At 42.4% G+C, this 17,891-nt stretch overlaps 1 protein-coding gene across 2 annotated transcripts in view; it reads right to left on the bottom strand.

The window, feature by feature from the left end:
- SLC7A11 (solute carrier family 7 member 11) overlaps positions 1 to 17,891 on the bottom strand; it is a 260,524-nt gene that overhangs the window by 14,994 nt on the left and 227,639 nt on the right. The window lies entirely within an intron of this gene.

Below are 17,891 nucleotides of genomic sequence, written 5' to 3'. Positions count from 1 at the left end.
ACAGAAAGAGGAACAGCACAAATTTGTACTGTTGGCACAGCAGAAATAGTACTGAACAGTACAAAGCCCCTGACATCTTAGCTAAAAGACAGAACAATAACACACAAATAAATAATAACACTGAACTTTTATATAGCATGTCCTCCCAGTCAGCAAAGCAGAAAAGCAGAATTATTTCTATTTTAAAGAAGAGGAACAGAGGCACAGTGAATTAGTCCGAAGCCACACTGCAGGCAAAGGTTTGAGTTAGGAACAAAACCCAGATGCTTCGAGTGTTACTCTTGTCTCTTTCCACTTGATATCATTGCTTGATATCGTTGATATCTGCATCGCATCAAGAAGAGACTCAGACCTGAAACCAATGTTTGGTCCATTAATTCCAAGGCTGAGAGTTGTGGTTGGAAAGATGCAGCATGCGCACTCACTCTGAGGAGAGCTGAGAGCTCCTGCTTCATAGCCGGTTCCCTCCAGCTATCTATATTAAGATTGCTTTTGAAGAGATAGAGAGGTTGCCATATTTAGAGAACTTTGTCGGGGAGGTCACCCCAGCAGGTGGGAGAAAGGAGAGACGGAACGAGGAATTCTGGTGTCCCAGAAGAGACCGCAAGCACAGTCCTAAAGGACTATTGCAATTACCCCAAAGGAAAAGGTGTTTTGAAAACCAACACAAAGGTCCATTATTTTCCGATATTTTTCTCAAAGAAACACAGCTGGGTCAGAATTTGAGGATCCTCTTCACTACCAGTCCTTATTTCTCAAAGAAATCCTTGACATTGGTATGCCTGTACAGAGCTGAAAAGAAGCTCTAAACTGAGACTAAATAAATAAAGTGGGACAGTATCACTGTTGCACATCTTGCCCACCTGAGAAACCATGGTGTCAAATACTGTCATTAACCCAGAGACACAGGTAGGTAAGAGGATCATGCCATATTGCAGCACCAAATCTGGGTAGATGCGATGATACTGCTTTAACCCACTGCTACCTCCCGCACATGGTCTCAGGTGAAGAAGCTGGAAGGAAGGGACCCAGTCAGCTTGTAGGATGTGCTTGTTGATGGAGAAGGCAACGGCAAGGACCAGAGCAAACAGCCCAGGATACAAGTGCTGTATTGCTAGAAAACCCACAAAGTTACTGACTCAAGAAATACTGCAGAACTGTGTGTCGATAATAAGTCTGTGCAAAAATGTTTTTGTAGGTCAGTTGCCAGATATTTTGCAACCAGTTTGGTTAAGCTTCTTACCTGACCTGGGTGTAAATTGAATTCAATCCACTTAGCATCTGATTCAAGGTAGAGATACATGGTTTCAAAGCCTCTCAGAACAGAGATTTTAGTTATATCTTCTGCATCACAGATGAGTGCTTCAACCACCAAGCTATCGGATAAATCAGTATTTACTCCAACCTTAAAAAAATGTTTCCAGCCAAAAATAGCAAATTTGTACTATTTTCACAAATACCATTTGAATGACTGAAACCACATTGTTAAACTTAACAAACTACCTTTGTCCATTCTAACACTTACCAAACACCTGCTTGCTGTATTCGCTTCTAATTTAAATTCCAGTCTAATTTTCTCTAAAACAAAATGGCAGTTCAAAACTAAGGGGAGAAAAAAAAAAATCATGCCTCCAAACATGACTGTTTTCTTAGCGCTGCAGGTCCTGCCTTGTTATGCTGAAGAGCACTAACCCCCTTGGATAGTAATACCAACAACAACAAAAAAACCCAAACCCTCAGGAAAAGAATAAAACCCAAAAAACAAGCCAGAACTAGTCAGCAAGCACTACTCATTAAAAAGCCCGCAGATGATAACTCACGCCTGGAGCAGCACAAGGGATGTTGTGACTTCTAAGCTCCCAAGTCCTCGTCTTCTGAGCGAAGCGAGCGCTCAGGTTGCACCTCTTTTTGTCTCCCGGCAGGAGCAGGCCTTCAGAGGGCTGCCGTACGTTCGCACACAGCCCCTCCGAGCGCTGCTTATTAGCCACTGCTTTCGGTGACAGATTTAGACAGAAATGAAAGGCCAGTTTCAAGATTTCAGGGATGAGTAATACAGTACGGTTCATTTCTCACTGACACCTCAGTTCAGATTTACACTTGGTCCTCGAATCATCTGAAAGCACAGACAGACAGGTACGAACCATATGTAAAACCACTAAGTGAGAGCTTTAATCATGTCTTTTCTATCCATCCAATTTAAGAGGCAGTTCCCAATTTGCAACAGGATCCCATTATCAAACTCTCTGCTTTGAACTACAGTCACTGCACTGGAATAAAAACTGTAATGCCATTACCAATAAAGATTACCCTCCTTTCCTTGGAGGATCACTGTACCAATTTTCTTGTATTTTAGATATTCTCCTAGACTTCCAAATCTTCTCTCCAAATCAGGAAGAATCATACCTAAGTTCTATTCTCCATTAAATTGCCTCTGTCAATGCAGATTTCACCTTTTCCCTTCTGCATCCTATGAATGAAAGACAACATAGGGTGTTAGCACACCGATAAGCCGTGTTTCTGATATAATGCATATTCACAACTGCCACATAGCTAGTTGAGCATTTTGGACTAGAGAGAGTTAGAAAATTCAAGAAAAAAAATATTTTTCACTTTAAGATTTTGATTCATTGAAGCTAAAACTTCTGATGGGAAACTTGAACATTTCAGTATGACATTTCTTAGGAAAAAAAAAAAATCTTAGAACCAACTGTATTGGGTTTGTGTGGCGGGGTTTTGGTAGCAGTGGAGGGACTACAAGGGTGGCTCCTGTGAGAAGCTGCTAGAAGCTTCCCCAGCTCCAAGTCGGGCCCGCCTCTGGCAAAGGCCAAGCCCATAAGCAACGGTGGTAGCGCCTCTGGGATAGCGTATTTAAGAAGGAGAAAGACGGCTGAGGAGAGGAAGAGGAGCTGCAGCAAAGAGAGGAGTGGGATGTGAGAGAAACAACCATGCAGACATCGAGGTCAGTGAAGAAGGAGAGGGAGGAGGTGCCCCGGAGCAGAGATTCCCCTGCAGCCCATGGAGGACCCCACGCCGGAGCAGATGGCTGGGCCTGGAGAAGCCCGTGACTCTGTGGGAAAGCCCACGCTGGAGCAGTTCGTGGAAAGGACTCACGTTGGAGAAGCTCGTGGAGGACTGACTCCCATGAGAGGGACCCCACGCTGGAGCAGGGGAAGAGCGTGAGGAGCCCTCCCCCTGAGGAGGAAGGAGCAGCAGAAACAGCGTGTGATGAACTGACCGCAACCCCCATTGCCGTCCCCCTGGGCCACTGAGGGGAGGAGGTAGAGGAATCGGGAGCAAAGCTGAGCCCGGGAAGAAGGGAGGGGTGGGGGAAGGTGTGTTTTTAAGATATGGTTCTATTTCCCATTATCCTACTCTGATTTGATTGGTAACAAATTAAATTGATTTCTTTTTTTCCCCAAGTCAAGTCATTTTTGCCTGTGACCACAATTGGTGAGTGATCCCTCCCTGTCCTCGTCTCAACCCATGAGCCTTTTTTGTGGTATTTTCTCCTCCCCATCCCGCCCGGGGGGGAGGAGTGAGCAAGTGGCTGCGTGGTGCTTTGTTGCCGACTGGGCTTAAACCATGACACCAAGACAGAAATCTCGTCCAACCGGTAAAGACCTCAGAACGGCCAATGGCTTAAAAACCATAGCATTGTGTGTGCTCAGATACAGGAGACTGCAATGGTTTAGTTACTTAAAGCAGGCCCAGGACTTGAACTTGCATTGTAGTGGCTACTGGTTACTATAGGGCAGTGCTTTCTGTTTTCATTTCATCTCTGAGTGAAATCTCAACAGATTTCAAAATCAAGAAAAATTCTTTTCAAATCAGCTCTTTTTCTGAGTAGACTTAGAGGTGCTGACGTTAGCCTCAAACCTATACAAAGATTTGGAAGTGTCTCGTGTATTACCGCTAAGATGATACTCAAGCAGGCTGCTCCTTGGGTAGAAGGGAAGCCGCTACCAGGAAAGTCTTTTGCAATATTCATCTCTTCTCCCAGAACTTTGAAGAAAATTAGTATCAAAAGGAAAAAAAAAAACCAAACCTGAGGAAACCTGAATCAGGAAAATATTGACAATATAATTAAAAAGTCTTTATAAAATCAGATGAGAGACAATTAGGGTAGCTTCTAAGCATCTGAATGTTGATTAAAATTGAATTGAATCTCCACACATTTTAAGATTTACCTATCCCTAGCTGCTATTCGAAACCAAATCTCCCCCTTCTGCCCTATATACAAAGCAATTGTAATGAAGAATCACAACAGCTTAAATGAAGAGCACATCTACCTTGTGCTTCCCAGAAAAAGAGTCACTGAGGAGTCTACCATCACAGAGAAATTCAGCATTAGGAATACAGCTAGTCCATCCTGTGCCTATACAGGGCTGAAATGCATTGCCAAGCTATGCTGTATACGGCTTAGAAGCAAATTTCCTCCTTCTAGAGCCTGTAAATGGGCCTGGAGCTAGGGCACAGGGTTCAGTTAATCAGGATATCCACTGGGTTTTGGATTTGACCTTCGGTGTTGCAGAATCATAGATCTTCTGATAATCTTGCTCTGGTACTGCACTACCTCCTACAAATATTTTTGAGAGAAAAAACACAGAGCAGACCGAGTGGGGAGGGGAAGGGAAAAAGAACGAAAGCCAGAGTGAGAACCTGAGGATAAGAAGAACAATGTCAATAAATCAGCCGAGGAATATTCCCAGAAGTCTACAGCTCATATCCCAGCTTAATGACAACTTTTATAACAACAAACAGTGAGCGCTAAGAGCTGTGATGACTGCGGGCTGTTCTTTCTGTGAAACGACAAGCACACAGTCAAATATGCCCCACCGAGTCAGCTGAGTTCACAAATATGAAACACATTGTCACCACATCCTTTGTTGTTTAGAGGCCGTGCCAAAATCATTTCCTTGCATCCATTTCAAATCCAGGTTTTACAAATGCTCGGTCTGAGTTGACTATCCTGGAAAAAGCTGCACCAATGGGACCCAGCCAGGAAACATAAATAAGAAGGTCCAAACAAATCAATTCATTACTGGTAAAGTTAAGCAAGATAAACCACGTCTTTACTGTGCTATGGAAATTGTGAAAGATACTTTCTGTTACATTTAAATTAAAAAAAAAAAAAAAAAAAAAAAGAAAAAAAAGGAAAAAAGGAGAGAGGAAAAGTCCTAATTCCTTCACATGGTTTCCAGGCAAGGATTTGCTTGGTTTTCGTGAGCATGAGCCTGTATATGCTATATTTCTTGAGTTAAAAATTTACCACCACAGGAGTTTCAAGATCCTTTTCAAAAGTTCCCTTGTGCAATAATTTATTCACCATTTGTAATCTGTTAAGCAATTTTCCAAATGAACTGTTTCCAGATTTTGGCACTCTTAAAAAATCTAATCATTCATTGCACTGTCCATAGGGCCAAAGCTTGGTAGAAGTAGTCACAAGTGCAAATTTATCCAAATAACCTGACACTTGAAAAAATAACCAAATACAATACAGAAAGCAGCAAGAGAGCCCTGGTAATTTAATATTCCCAGGACTTCAGTGCACGACCAGAAGATGTATAGGCTTGGCTTAGCAAGTGCTCCGTTCCAGAGCCCAATCTATATCTCTTGCCATTCCCGGGTGGTCATACTGTGAGCTGCGGCAATCCCAAACCCTGAACAGAAAAGCAGTATGTTTTAATATAAACTTACTTATCTCTGATGCATGTTTTTCATGCAAAAAGCAGCCTACAAGGCAGCCTGTTACACTGAAGGGATCAAATGGTTCTCACCATGTCAACGTGTGAAAAAAAATTACAATCTCACCCATCTGTTAGGAGAAAAGGAGAATGCAAAACTTAAAAGGAGGCCACCTCCCAGGACAGAATCAAAGCCAGGAATAGAGAGGCAAAAGGGATGGGAATCATCACAGCACCTCTCGAATCCACATATTTGTAAATGCTAATATGGGTCTCGGCAATAACCGACTTGAGCAACGAGCTATTATTATTTTGTTTATTGTAGCGAAGGTTCTCCTCAGCAGATCACCACTTCTCCCCCTTCACTACCTCCCAATATGTTCCAGCCTTATGTTGCAGACCAGAGCTGCTGTTTGTGGGCTTGCAGCTCAGACACTATTAAATTATGTGACTTCTCTTCATCTTCTTTTGATTGTGATTTTCCAGGGAAGAAATGAAAAAAAAAAGGAAGGCTAGCTGTTAAGCTGCACTCTCATTTACGCCACCACACGCTCCACGGATGTTACTGCTGGAGCGAGCATTAAAGGGCTCCCTTCTCCATTTCGATGCATTGGTTCTGTACCTCTGACATCTGCAGAGACACAGCAGCACGACACTGGGATAATAGAGTGAAGAATCAGGCCACGGTCTGCATTTAAAAACCTTCTCGCTTTCTATCACCTAGCAAGAGAAGAAAAAGGCTTCTGCTGTGCCTAATTACTTGCTTTCTTCCCGGTGTTTAACTTCACTGGTTTGGATTATAATTGGTTAGAGTTCATAAAAGGGGTCTTCTATGACCAACTGACTTTAAAGGGTCAAACTGCACTACAAGTGTGCTGGGAAGGGCAGTAGATTTTATTAACTTCTCAAATGTTTTCAATACCCTTTCCAGCCGGCTTTCCTAAAAAGAGAATTAGCATAAATACTCTTTTGCCTAAAGTTTAAGGCCTAGAAGGGTACCAGTTGCACAGGGTAACACCGTTTTCCATGACATCTCCTTCTAGGCAAACCCTCTCAGCTGAAGTCCCAAGCAGAAGCAGATCTGTCAACAGCCCTTGAGAGAACGAGGATAATTGTTACACTGGCAAGGTGACTTGCTTTATTTTAATAGAAATTTAAACCTGGCTGCAGTCACATCGTGTACCAACTCAGGCTGGCAAGCCAGATCTCACCAGAGTGCCATATTCATTAACGTCATGGCCCAAGCCCTAACTTGTCAAGCCAATGCCTTTTATGAAACGCCTTTCTTTGAAGAGCTGAATGGATTCCTCTGAAACTTGGACTACCAGCTAGAGAGACTTCTCATGTTCAAGCAGGATCCTGAATCTTTTTGCATGGAGCGAACAGCATTCCTGGCAATCCCAAAGAAAACTAAGCCAACACAGCAGGTATTAAAGATGACAGCTAAATTCACAAAGGACTTTTTGAGGTTACAACACTAAATATTAGTCACACTGTCTCTGCTTAGCCACGCATGTTTCTTGTACAGCAAGCGCGTGAGCACCGTTAGGAGCCAGAAAGCAAGCACAAGAGGCATTACACAGAGCTGCTGAAATAATATGAAATGCAAGTAAAATGGGGGCTTAATTTTTAAAAATATCTCTTTAAAAAAAGAAATTGAACACAGACTTGAAACATAAGATATAAGTCATCCCCTGTGATTTCTCTGTCAACTCTTCGATAAACCATTTCCATATGTCCATCAAGTGCCAGTATCCCAATATCTTCACATTACCTCATTTGCAAACTTATTGTACAAAGTTTATGACTGTTTCCAAAAGACATATGAATAATCAGACCTGACTTTTATTTTGCACTATAACTTGACCCCAAGTCACACCCCTCCGGAGGACCTAAAGGTCCCGAGGACCTAAGCTGGCTTTTCTTTCCCATTGTAATAGTCAGGCCTAGCCACCCCTGCATGGAGCTAGGCTTGCCCTGGAAACTCAGGTATGCTTGTCCTCGGAGAGCCTGGGAGGCTTAACTGGAGAAAAGTCAGGTGCCTGGAAATGAGCAGGGTCTCTGGCAAAAGATCTGCATTTAGCATTTCAGAACCTAAAATGACAGTGAGATGCTTGAAGATGCTCGTTTATCTAGGGTATTGCAATTAAGGTGTGGTTCAGGTTGGACCTGTAATTAAAACAGCGTCTGCCACTCTCCTTCACAAAAGCTTGCCTTTTAAAAAGCAGTATAGTCTAAATTCAGAGGATTCAAATACAAATATATTGTCACTCCTGGGTTTGATGAATGACTTCCTTGCTTCTACCTAACATCAGTGTTTTGATATCCTCCCTTTATTTCATTTGTGGGAAACTTTCATGTACTCTAGGAAGTTTGTGACCTTTTCCACCAGAGACGCAAAAACTTAGATTTGACTTTTATTGCCTAGCTCCCGCTCAACCAGGAGATGAAGGGAGCACCTCTGCTCTTTCACAAGCTCCAGCACTTTATTTTCTTCTGAGGCCTATTTGCTGGAAGTGCTTACAGCACTGCCAGTAGCGTAGATTGTGGTGAGAAGCAATAGTAAATCATGGTGCTTGCTTGGAGGCAAGGAAGCCATAACCACAAACCTGACATGGGGTTGTAAAAACAAAACACCTGCCTGCACCAAGCTCATACATGGAAATGAAGGGGAGTAGGGCAGAGGCACGATTCAAAGTACTTCCTCCAAGCTGCCTTATCTAGCACAGGACTGCGGGTCTAACTTCCTCTTAACTGCTCCGTACAGACACGTACTTCACTGCCAGACTTAAAATAAATGTAAAAAGAAGGGTGTGATATAATTGCATATTAAAAGTTGTTTTATTTATTACAGGAGGCTCTCCTGGGAATTTGAAATTATTAGTTCCCTGCACACCTGATTTATGAACAGGGTCTACGTTTCCCAGGCAGAATCACTTTTCGTAGGAAAGACCGAGTCTCCTGAAGTTCCTTGCAGACTTACAAGCAGGCAGAGCTGCCGTCCTGCACAGCCACTTTCCCATGAAGCAAAGACAGCAGTCAGCAGAGCATTGGCAGTAGTTGGGGGGAATATTTAGCAGTATAAACAAGGGAACCTGAGGTGGGAAATGAGCGGATCAGGCCTCATAGCTGGGAAACTTAAGCCAGCAGACAGCAGCTACCACATAACAATAATAACATGGCCAGGGAAAGACATTGGGGTGGTTACAAAAGGAATCCCACTAAAAACCATGCTGCCTGTCACAGCACCCTTCCCATACTCGAGCAGGTACCTGAGCATTTGCAGGCAGCGGGGCTGGGGTGGAGGCAGAGCCCTGCCTTGATCTGTATATATTTCTATTGTCTATACTGAGGACGCGTGTTTCTGATTTATGGCACGGCAAATGGCAAAGCGACACTTTGAGTAATGCAAGGGAGCAGGCTGGCGAGGCTGCTATCATTCCCAAAATGAGCCGCTCAAGTTCAGAGCCTGGGAACAAGCAGCCCGAATACAAAACACCTCGCTCAGCTCCGGCGGAGGGTACAGGAGGGAACGCCGCCCCCGCGGCCCCACAGCTGAACTTTTTAGGAAGCATTGCTGATAGCATATTAATGACTCCTCATGGTAACAAGGGAAGACAAATGCTTAGGTGCATAGAGGGATGGAGGGAGGAGCGTGTGTCTCTGTGTGTGTGTGTGTGCATAAAAGGAATCAGATTTTTCATACTTGTTAAATTCCTTGACATTTAATTTTGAGCAGGAGAGTTTCCACAATGCCAAGGATCATAAAGGAACAATTTGCTGCTGTATGTTACCATTGGTATTTCGGCATGAATGAAAATTGCACCATTCGGTGATGAAAAGAGCAGCCACTTATAATAAGGAGCACCATGGAAACTGAAATATCATTTACCAAGAAAGGCTCTTCTGAAGGAATTCAAAATGAGAAAAATAGTAACTGCGGGTGCCTTGAAGCATTAGCATTTTAAAAGATATAAAAGGTTTTAAATGAAATTAAAAGGAGATGTCTTAACAATACTGCACTGCCATGAAGGAGGCTGTCCGGCAGATAAATAGTTTTCTCTGCAGAAAGCAAGGAAATGAGGCTCTTGCTAAGGACAGCCTAGCAGATTGGCTACAGATGTGGGACAGCCCATATAGCACACTGAAATAACTCTGTAAGAAATGACTAAGTTCTGACACAGAAGAGAAATCCAGAAAACTCCAAGTGTGAGCTGAAATATGCCTTTGTAGCGTGCAGTAACTGGAGGCGCTTGAATGGAGTTCAAATGGGAATATCAGCTTTTTCTGTTTTATTACCTTCAGTGCTTTGAGAAAGGAAATATCAGTAAGCTGAAATCCTCTCACTAAAACTTCATAATACTCGAACTACAATCACATGCATAGGAGAAGAGCATATCCTTTTTTTTAAGAAGTGAAGAAGTGATGTCATGAAAAGAAATATACAAAATTTTCAAAATCACCAGTAAGGCTGGATTTTCCTTTTTCTGTGTCCAAGCCAAGAAATCTTAAACATAACCCTTAGAGAGTTAGTACTGAAACCTTTCTGCAAATCAAGTTCCTTCCAGTTTGGATAGTGACAGGAAATAGCCAAAATTATTCATCTTTTTCAATGATCTTGGACAGTATAGTCAATGAGACTTGGGATTTTAAGGCTGACTCATCTATTGCAATTACACATTGCTCAGTGTACCCTCTGTCAATGATGCGCTACTCTTCCATGCTAAAATCTTAAAATGAAAGTAGTAATAATGGTTTATAGAGAACTTACTGTACTGTCTCTTATTCTGACTCAAAATCAACCTATTAAAAACCATGTACCGGTGCCATCAAAAAGCCCTATATCCTGGCACTCCACAGCGCACCATCCAGTACCAGCCTCTCTGACATCTGCATCTGAAAGTAAGCCTAGAGAAAACACCAGCTCTGTGGAACAAGACAAATTTATGTGTGTGTTTAGCAAAAGTGCTTGCAAGGCTTGTTTCAGTAACCAAAATAAGCACAAAGCAGATGGCAGGATTTGGGCCACTGTGGGGGAAATTATTTTCTTAGGAGCAAAGAAAATATGTAATTCATTACGCTCCAGGGTAGTTCCTCTAGGACAGCATCCTGACTCTGACAACGGTCAACACCACACCCAAGTGGCCTACAGTTGGGACCTACTTGTGTCTGGAATAGCCTGCAACTAAGAAAAAGACTCTCCTCATGGCCTTCACAAGCACCAAGCAAGAATCCTAAAGTGATTCTGCTTATTTTTCACGTCTATAGAAATATGTTGTCTTTAGACCCACAAGAAGCTCATCCTCTGATGAAGTTTTGCCCAAGGAAAAGGAATTTCATGGTCTTCTGTGGTCTTTGTGGATAAATCTTTACTTTTATCTGGTTTTGCTTAGCAGCTGTTTTTTTCCTGTATTAAACAGATATGAAAAAATAGAAGCGCCTGTCATTCCTTCACTGGAGGATGAATCTAATTCTTCTTTTCTCTAAAATAACCCTACACAGAAGTTAAAACTCTTGTCATACTAGAGTGCTCCTATTCTCTATCCATTCTCATCATCTATGGAGAAGGTCTCTCCATTGCTGTTAGATCTTTTCAAATGATGAGATCAAAACTACTCTTCTAAGGGACATTTCACTCCCTCATACTTCAAAAAATTAAATACTATTATTATATAGTCCATTTTTTTGCAATAAACAAAACATAATGACAAGGTGAGGATGCAAATAACAGTACTTGCTCAACAAGAAGTGTTACCAGTGAATGAGGATTGACATAATAGACCACAGCAGTGCAACTTGTAAAATGCAGATTATTCACTTCACAGCTCCTCTGGAGCCATTATAATCTTATATAAATCCTCTTAGTTTACAGTTCAGGGATATAGGCTGTACTGTAATTTAAATGATTGAAAGCCCTTATGGGTTGTTAGTTAACAATATTCTTTTCTTAAATAAAATATCACTGTCACTATCTATTTAAAATTCCAACATACTCACAGCCAAATATCAAAGTAAACACTACACTGTAAGCGACCCGCTTCCAGAACATCAGTACACACATAAAACAGCTACCATGTAGGGTAGGGGTGTGCAGGGGAATAGGAATCTGAGCACTCGCTGGGTAAGAAGAACCCACAGCCTCCTCTGATGGAGATTCTGCGATCACACAGAAAGGGATATGCTCATCTACAGGAAAGATGCACAAAGCCAAATTGTCTTGTTTTGATACGACTCTTATGTATCTTAAATACAAGTCAGCAATTTCACTACTTATTAAAGCTGAACAATCAAATAAGACAACTCCACTGAATGTCTCATGCAAAAAGACTGTGTCAAAGTTGAGTAAGTTATTCTGCTAGCTGAACCAAGTGGAATATATTCCTTTTCTTGTGTATGATAATACCATTGCTACTGATATTTTGACCATGCTGTTCTAAAGGATAAGCACTCCTGATGACATGGCATGTATTAATAACTGCTTGCGCAGTTATAAAACTCTAATCTGATGCACATGAGTACAATAAAGAACATACTACACTTGCAATTTTAGTAGCCCGTTCCTTTATTTGTTTTTTATTCTCCCATTTTGTATTTTATACCTGTAAAAAAAAAAAAAATGCTATCTCACTTTCTCTGTCAGTTGCCAGCATCAGCCTAGAGAAGTTTTAGATGGTGCTCTGATAAAAGGTTACTGTTAATGGCATGCAAGATGCTGCTACTGCTTCTGGTATAACACCTCGCTCACCTAACACTGGCTTAGCGCTCTACACTTTGTCATTTTTGAGGCTCAGCACTAAAGGGAAAAGGAAACAAAAGGGGCACAAAGAGGCTCATCCTCTTCTGCAGCCAGGAAAGGATGCACCACGGTACAGATCAGAACATGACACTGTCAATTAAACCAGCAGTCTCTGCCATATATAACCACCCATAGGTAGTGGTGTTGGCTTGCTTTTACAAATAACAGGAAAAACGGCTGTGAGACTCCCATTTTTTCTATATGCAGGATGTAACCTACACTGGCAGTACACCCATGAGCAAAGACTGCTCTACACCTATGCAATTTCATAAGGAATTTCTTGGCTTCTGCTGGGTTTTACAGTGAGATTTCAGTGCTATTTGAAACCCAGATTTAAATCTCAGACCAAAACGTTAAGGCGAGTGCTCGGAATCGCCTCCCCCACGGCTAATGCCATTGGTAAATAAGGAAATAAAAGCACCAGTGTCAGATGAATCCAGGTCTCTGTTTTAAAGTGGGAAGGGGAAAACCCGGGAGAGGTTTGCCTACGCTGCAGAGCAGCATCAACGCCAAAAGTTGTATAAACCACACTTGCTTTCTTTCCCAGAGAGTATAACCTTCACAGGCCCCAAGGTGATAAACGTGGAGGCCGTGGGGGAGCCACAGTGACTGTTCTCTGTACCAAAAGGCAGGCTCTGAACCACCTCACGTGGACACACACTTTGTCACTTTACCCAGCTGTTAGCCCAAAGCATAGTCTGATAGCGGTTATCAGCCGAGTACAATCAGGGTTTTCAGGCGTTGCGTTAGCATACAAAGAGGCAATACATCATAGTTAAATGAAAAATTGCTTCTCAAGCCAGTAATTCTTACATAGACAAAATGTCTCCTGATTTGGCCCGGTATGTTTGGCACGAAGGACTCAGTGCCCTGGCTGACGTTGTAAGTGTATAGACATAGCTTTATCGGATCCCTGCTTGGACAATTTTTTTTTTGCCCCATCTGGTTATAACTGATTTGGTGAGCTTACTCACTTTTCTATCTACCATTAATGCACTGCTGTCTCACCTCTTTTCCAGTAAATTCAGTCAGGCCACCTGCTTATGAACCACTGAAAAAGAATGAAAACATCTAATGAGAGCCTGGGACCTTCACTGCGGCCAAGAGAAGAGCTAGCTGAGCCCTGAGAGACCCATGATCTCTCCAGTAAAATACAGTATGTTTTACAGCTCTGGACCTTTAGCAGTACATCAGTCTTGCAAGAGATTTTTATTCCTGCAATGAATATTCTGCTGAGCAGTTCCAAGTTCCCATAAAGAGGATACTGTCACCCTTCTGTACAGGTACTGCTATGTCCCTCAGTGCAAGAGAAATAGATGTTAAAATAGTCTTACATGTATTTCAGGTGGTGAAAATGAAGGAAAATGCAGGGCAGTGGAAACTTCGAAGGTTACATTGTTCTGTTGTTACATGATATTAGCCTGCTGGTAAAGCAGATTAGGATTTTGCCAACTACCCCAGGGAGACTGTGAATAAATATTTGTTTTACTTCCTTAAGCAGGGCTGATTCATAGCAACAATGATTCACATAAACAAACAAAAAAAGAAAAAAAAAAAAAAAAGGAAAGCGAACACACCTTTCACTCAGCAGGTTATCACATCAGCAAGCAAACCAAGCCACAAGGGCCGGAAAGGAGCGACCCGCTCTGTAGCAAGGTAAAGCTGCGCAACACAAACTCAACAGCCACCGCAGAGACAGCCGGGGATGCCACCACCCCGAGGCTGAAGCCAGCATGTAGGCTTATCGCATCCGTACACCTCGGAGCCACCAAAGCTCTGTGAAACTCTGAGCCAGAGGTGGTGCAAGACTCTCTGCGACAGCTAGCCAGCTCCCACAAACCTGCAGGGTGCTCGGCACCCCGAGGAGACACCTCCACTGCGGTGGAGGAGGAGGGAGGGCAGGAAGCTCCAGCTGAGTTCCCTGAACTTTGCTTCCTTGAAAGAGGTGCCATGGGCTTGGCAGAGGATGAGAAACCTGGTTCAAGGTTTGCTTCTTAAGTGTCCACTTCCATGTGGATGTTTGCCTTTTCCGTGTACGCTCCAGGCAATAACTTCACCCATACCCGGTCATGACACCTTACATCATCAGCGTTAAATTGACAAAGGCACTTGTAAAAATCAAAATGTTGAAACTTCCTCATCCCCTGCAGAAGAGATTAGCCCAGACCCCCTTTCGCCACTACTCTTGGATCCGAAAAAAATAAGGCTATGCATCATGGCAGCCCATGCACCTGCTTATCTGCTCATCCCACCAGTCAGCCCGCAGGAACCTCTCCCATCCAGTGGACACCTCTCCTTCGGCAGGAGCCTGCCCAAATGATGCATTTTCAGAACTACAAGTAATCTTCAAAAAGTTTCAAGTGTTTCCAGAATTCTGAGAGATTTCGTTCAGTCACTTTCATTTCAAGTTGGGCCTTTCATCTTAAACCACAGAGTCTACATAAATAGAAACAAACATATCAAAGCAATGGCTTCTGAAGTATCGCCTTACTGTAGATGCTGCCTTAGCAGGGAGACCATCAGGCAGGCAGCCTGCTCGCCCATCCTGCCTTAACCTCCTCCCTCCTAACAGCACGCACAGGAACAGAACCACGACTAACCCTGTGTCCCAGCATATATCAGTGTGGTATCATGGCCTCTGCCTTTGCAATTTATCTTTTCCCCTCTCTTTTTCCTTCCATCCTCCAGCTATGTTTGCTGAATATCTTTGATTTTTCAGGTAGCTGATTACCTTCCTGATTTCTGTACTAACATCTTTGCAATATCTTTATTACATTCTTGAGACATAAAAGGAATTAATCAGATCCTATATCAGACAATTAGGAGAAAAAGAATAGTGATAGCACTATTAATTTCAATATCCATATTCACAGCTAAAACCCAGCACAGCAATGCTGATTTAACCCTGCATCTATAGCATTCGTTTTTGTTCTTCCATTTCTCCACTCACTCTTCCTTAAACACCCATGCCAGGCATGTGCTATAAGTTAACTTTGACTGTATGAAATAATAAATCATACTACCAAAATCAAACAGAACAAATAGAAAAAGACAACTAAACTTTTTTTTTTTAGCATGCCCTCAAAGCTTAGGTCTGAAATCTGCATTTCCTACTCCTGAATATTTCCACAGCCATCAGCTCGGCTTTTGTGTGAGTAGGAGCATTTTATACAAGGAATATAAATGTTAGAACAGGTAATTATACAAGTGACCTTGCCTTTCTTCATTCAATAGTGAATTATTAGTCTCTTCAACTGTAATTTTATAAGACATCCTTATTGTCTTAATTAATGGTCAAGATACATCTTTGAAACCTTTACAGATGCTATAGATTACATCAGTCTCTTTTCTAATTTACACATATTGACTGGCATATCAGTTTAAACCCTGTCACAGGTAGCTCTTCACTGCAGTCAATTTCTAAACAGAACACCACTTTTTTTTTTTTTTTACATTAAAATAGAAAGATAATAAAGTGGAAGTAGGAGATAGACTGGAAGTCAGCTGAACCAATTCAAATGCTAAATTGATGTTTAGAAAGCAGCTGCCAATGACAAACATACTAGTGCCTGAAAAATGCAACGGAGAATCATCTCTCTCTCATGGTGTGGAATTGCTCCACAGGACTCAGCACTGATATAAGCACAAAAAAACATGGGGTGGGGAAAAAAAAAAAGAAACTGCACGAGGGAAAAGGAAAAAGAAATAATAACGTGTTGAATGTGTGTCACGTACACATTTCTGAACATTATAGATTGTGATAGTATCCATTAGGTTAGTCCCTAACCAAATGCGTAAGGAAAACATGCAACCTCTGGAAAGCAGTGCGCGCACACAGCGGCTACCTCCGACTGTCTGCAGAGGTAAGGCAGAGGAATAGTGCCCAGTGAAATCTGCAGCCTTTTTGTTATCCCTGCTGCTGAAGCCTTTGCTCTCTGTGATCCCTATTCCAGATGACAGGTGAGTTCATGCAGTGAGTCATCTTCCCAGCCCCTCTGCTGTCTGCATGTATTGCTCTGGTGGATTCAAAGCACCGCTCAGACAGAAAGTGCCTGTGTCAAAGACAAGGCAGGGGATTCAGGTTTGTTGAGTGTCTTTCTGTGTACATCTGGATCACTCCAGACTCAAACTGCATGGCACGCCATGTTTTCCAGCTGTGCTCTCTGTTTCTCTTATGACACAGCACTGCTGTTGAGGAGGACCCACTGCACCCGTGGGGCAAGGGACGCCCAGGCATGAGAGGAGGAATTTGTGTTCAACAGTAGAACAGGGAAAACAAGAACTAAAGGACTGAATCCGCATCCTCAGTTAATTATGAGATATTATATATAGTAGTTAGTGTGCTGGAACTCTCAAAAATTGCAAGGCCAAAGAAAAGTCTGTGCTACAAGAGTACGGGATAATTCACATTATCAAATCCAAAAATCCAGTTCAATATAATGGAAGTTTAAAAAAAAAAAAAAAAGAACCCAACTACTTGGATTTTAATTTGGGTTACCAATTTCAATTCCATCCTGACCTTTTCCCTGTTTCAACTCAAGCTGCTAATACAGTTAAAATCACAGTTTCCCTTGTCCACTCCAGCTGGTTGGAAATATTTTGTGGATTCAGTGACCCTCACCAAATCCTGTCACAGACAGGCCCCAAGTATGGCTCACAAGCAGGTTGCAGCCCTTGAAATATTTGCATGTCTCATGTGGCTCGCTTAATTGCATCCATCCTCAGCAGAACCAACAGATTGTCAAGGTTAGGGCATTTACAGCACGTCTCATGGGGTTGGAATGGAGAAGGGAGAAGGAAGGAGAAGCTGGAGTCAGAACTCAGCTGAACCTGCCACAGCAGCTGCTGCTCCAGCATGGACTTTTCCTTCAAGATCCTTTTACTTGTGACTCTAAAAGTTCCACTCACTGACGTGCAGGACAGTGCAGCAGCAAAAGCAATACGGCCTGAAGGAAGTCTGGTGGCTTTTTGTAAAAGCTTATTATTCCTTATTGATTTGCCAGCATCCCCATTAGGAATTAGGAGGTATTGCAAGAAAACCTGACTGCAATACTACTATGTCTAAGCTGGGACCATAGCTGGCCAAAGAGTATTTTCAATACTTCTCGCTCCCGGCTTTGAATCCAAGCTGCCTCAAGCTATCACCAAAAATTAGCTGAGATCAGGTGCAAAATTAAGTAATAATTACTCCTCCTTACCAGCAAGTTGTATTTATGAAGCATATCACGTCACAGCTAATGCCTGCATTGCCTCCCACATAATATTTTGTCAAGCAATTCTCAGCCTGATGTTGTACACATGGTCTTCAAGTGACAGAGTTTAGGAAACCCCTGTGTACCAAACTATAGGACAATGAAAGTCTCCCAAACTAGGAGTTTTAGTGAAAAAAGATTACAAATAAGAGCAAAGCA

Source organism: Gymnogyps californianus, chromosome 4 (genome assembly GCF_018139145.2).
Source record: "Gymnogyps californianus isolate 813 chromosome 4, ASM1813914v2, whole genome shotgun sequence".
NCBI lineage: Eukaryota > Metazoa > Chordata > Aves > Accipitriformes > Cathartidae > Gymnogyps > Gymnogyps californianus.
The sequence above is the reverse complement of the archived record's forward strand: the minus strand, read 5'-3'. Positions and strand labels throughout refer to the sequence as shown.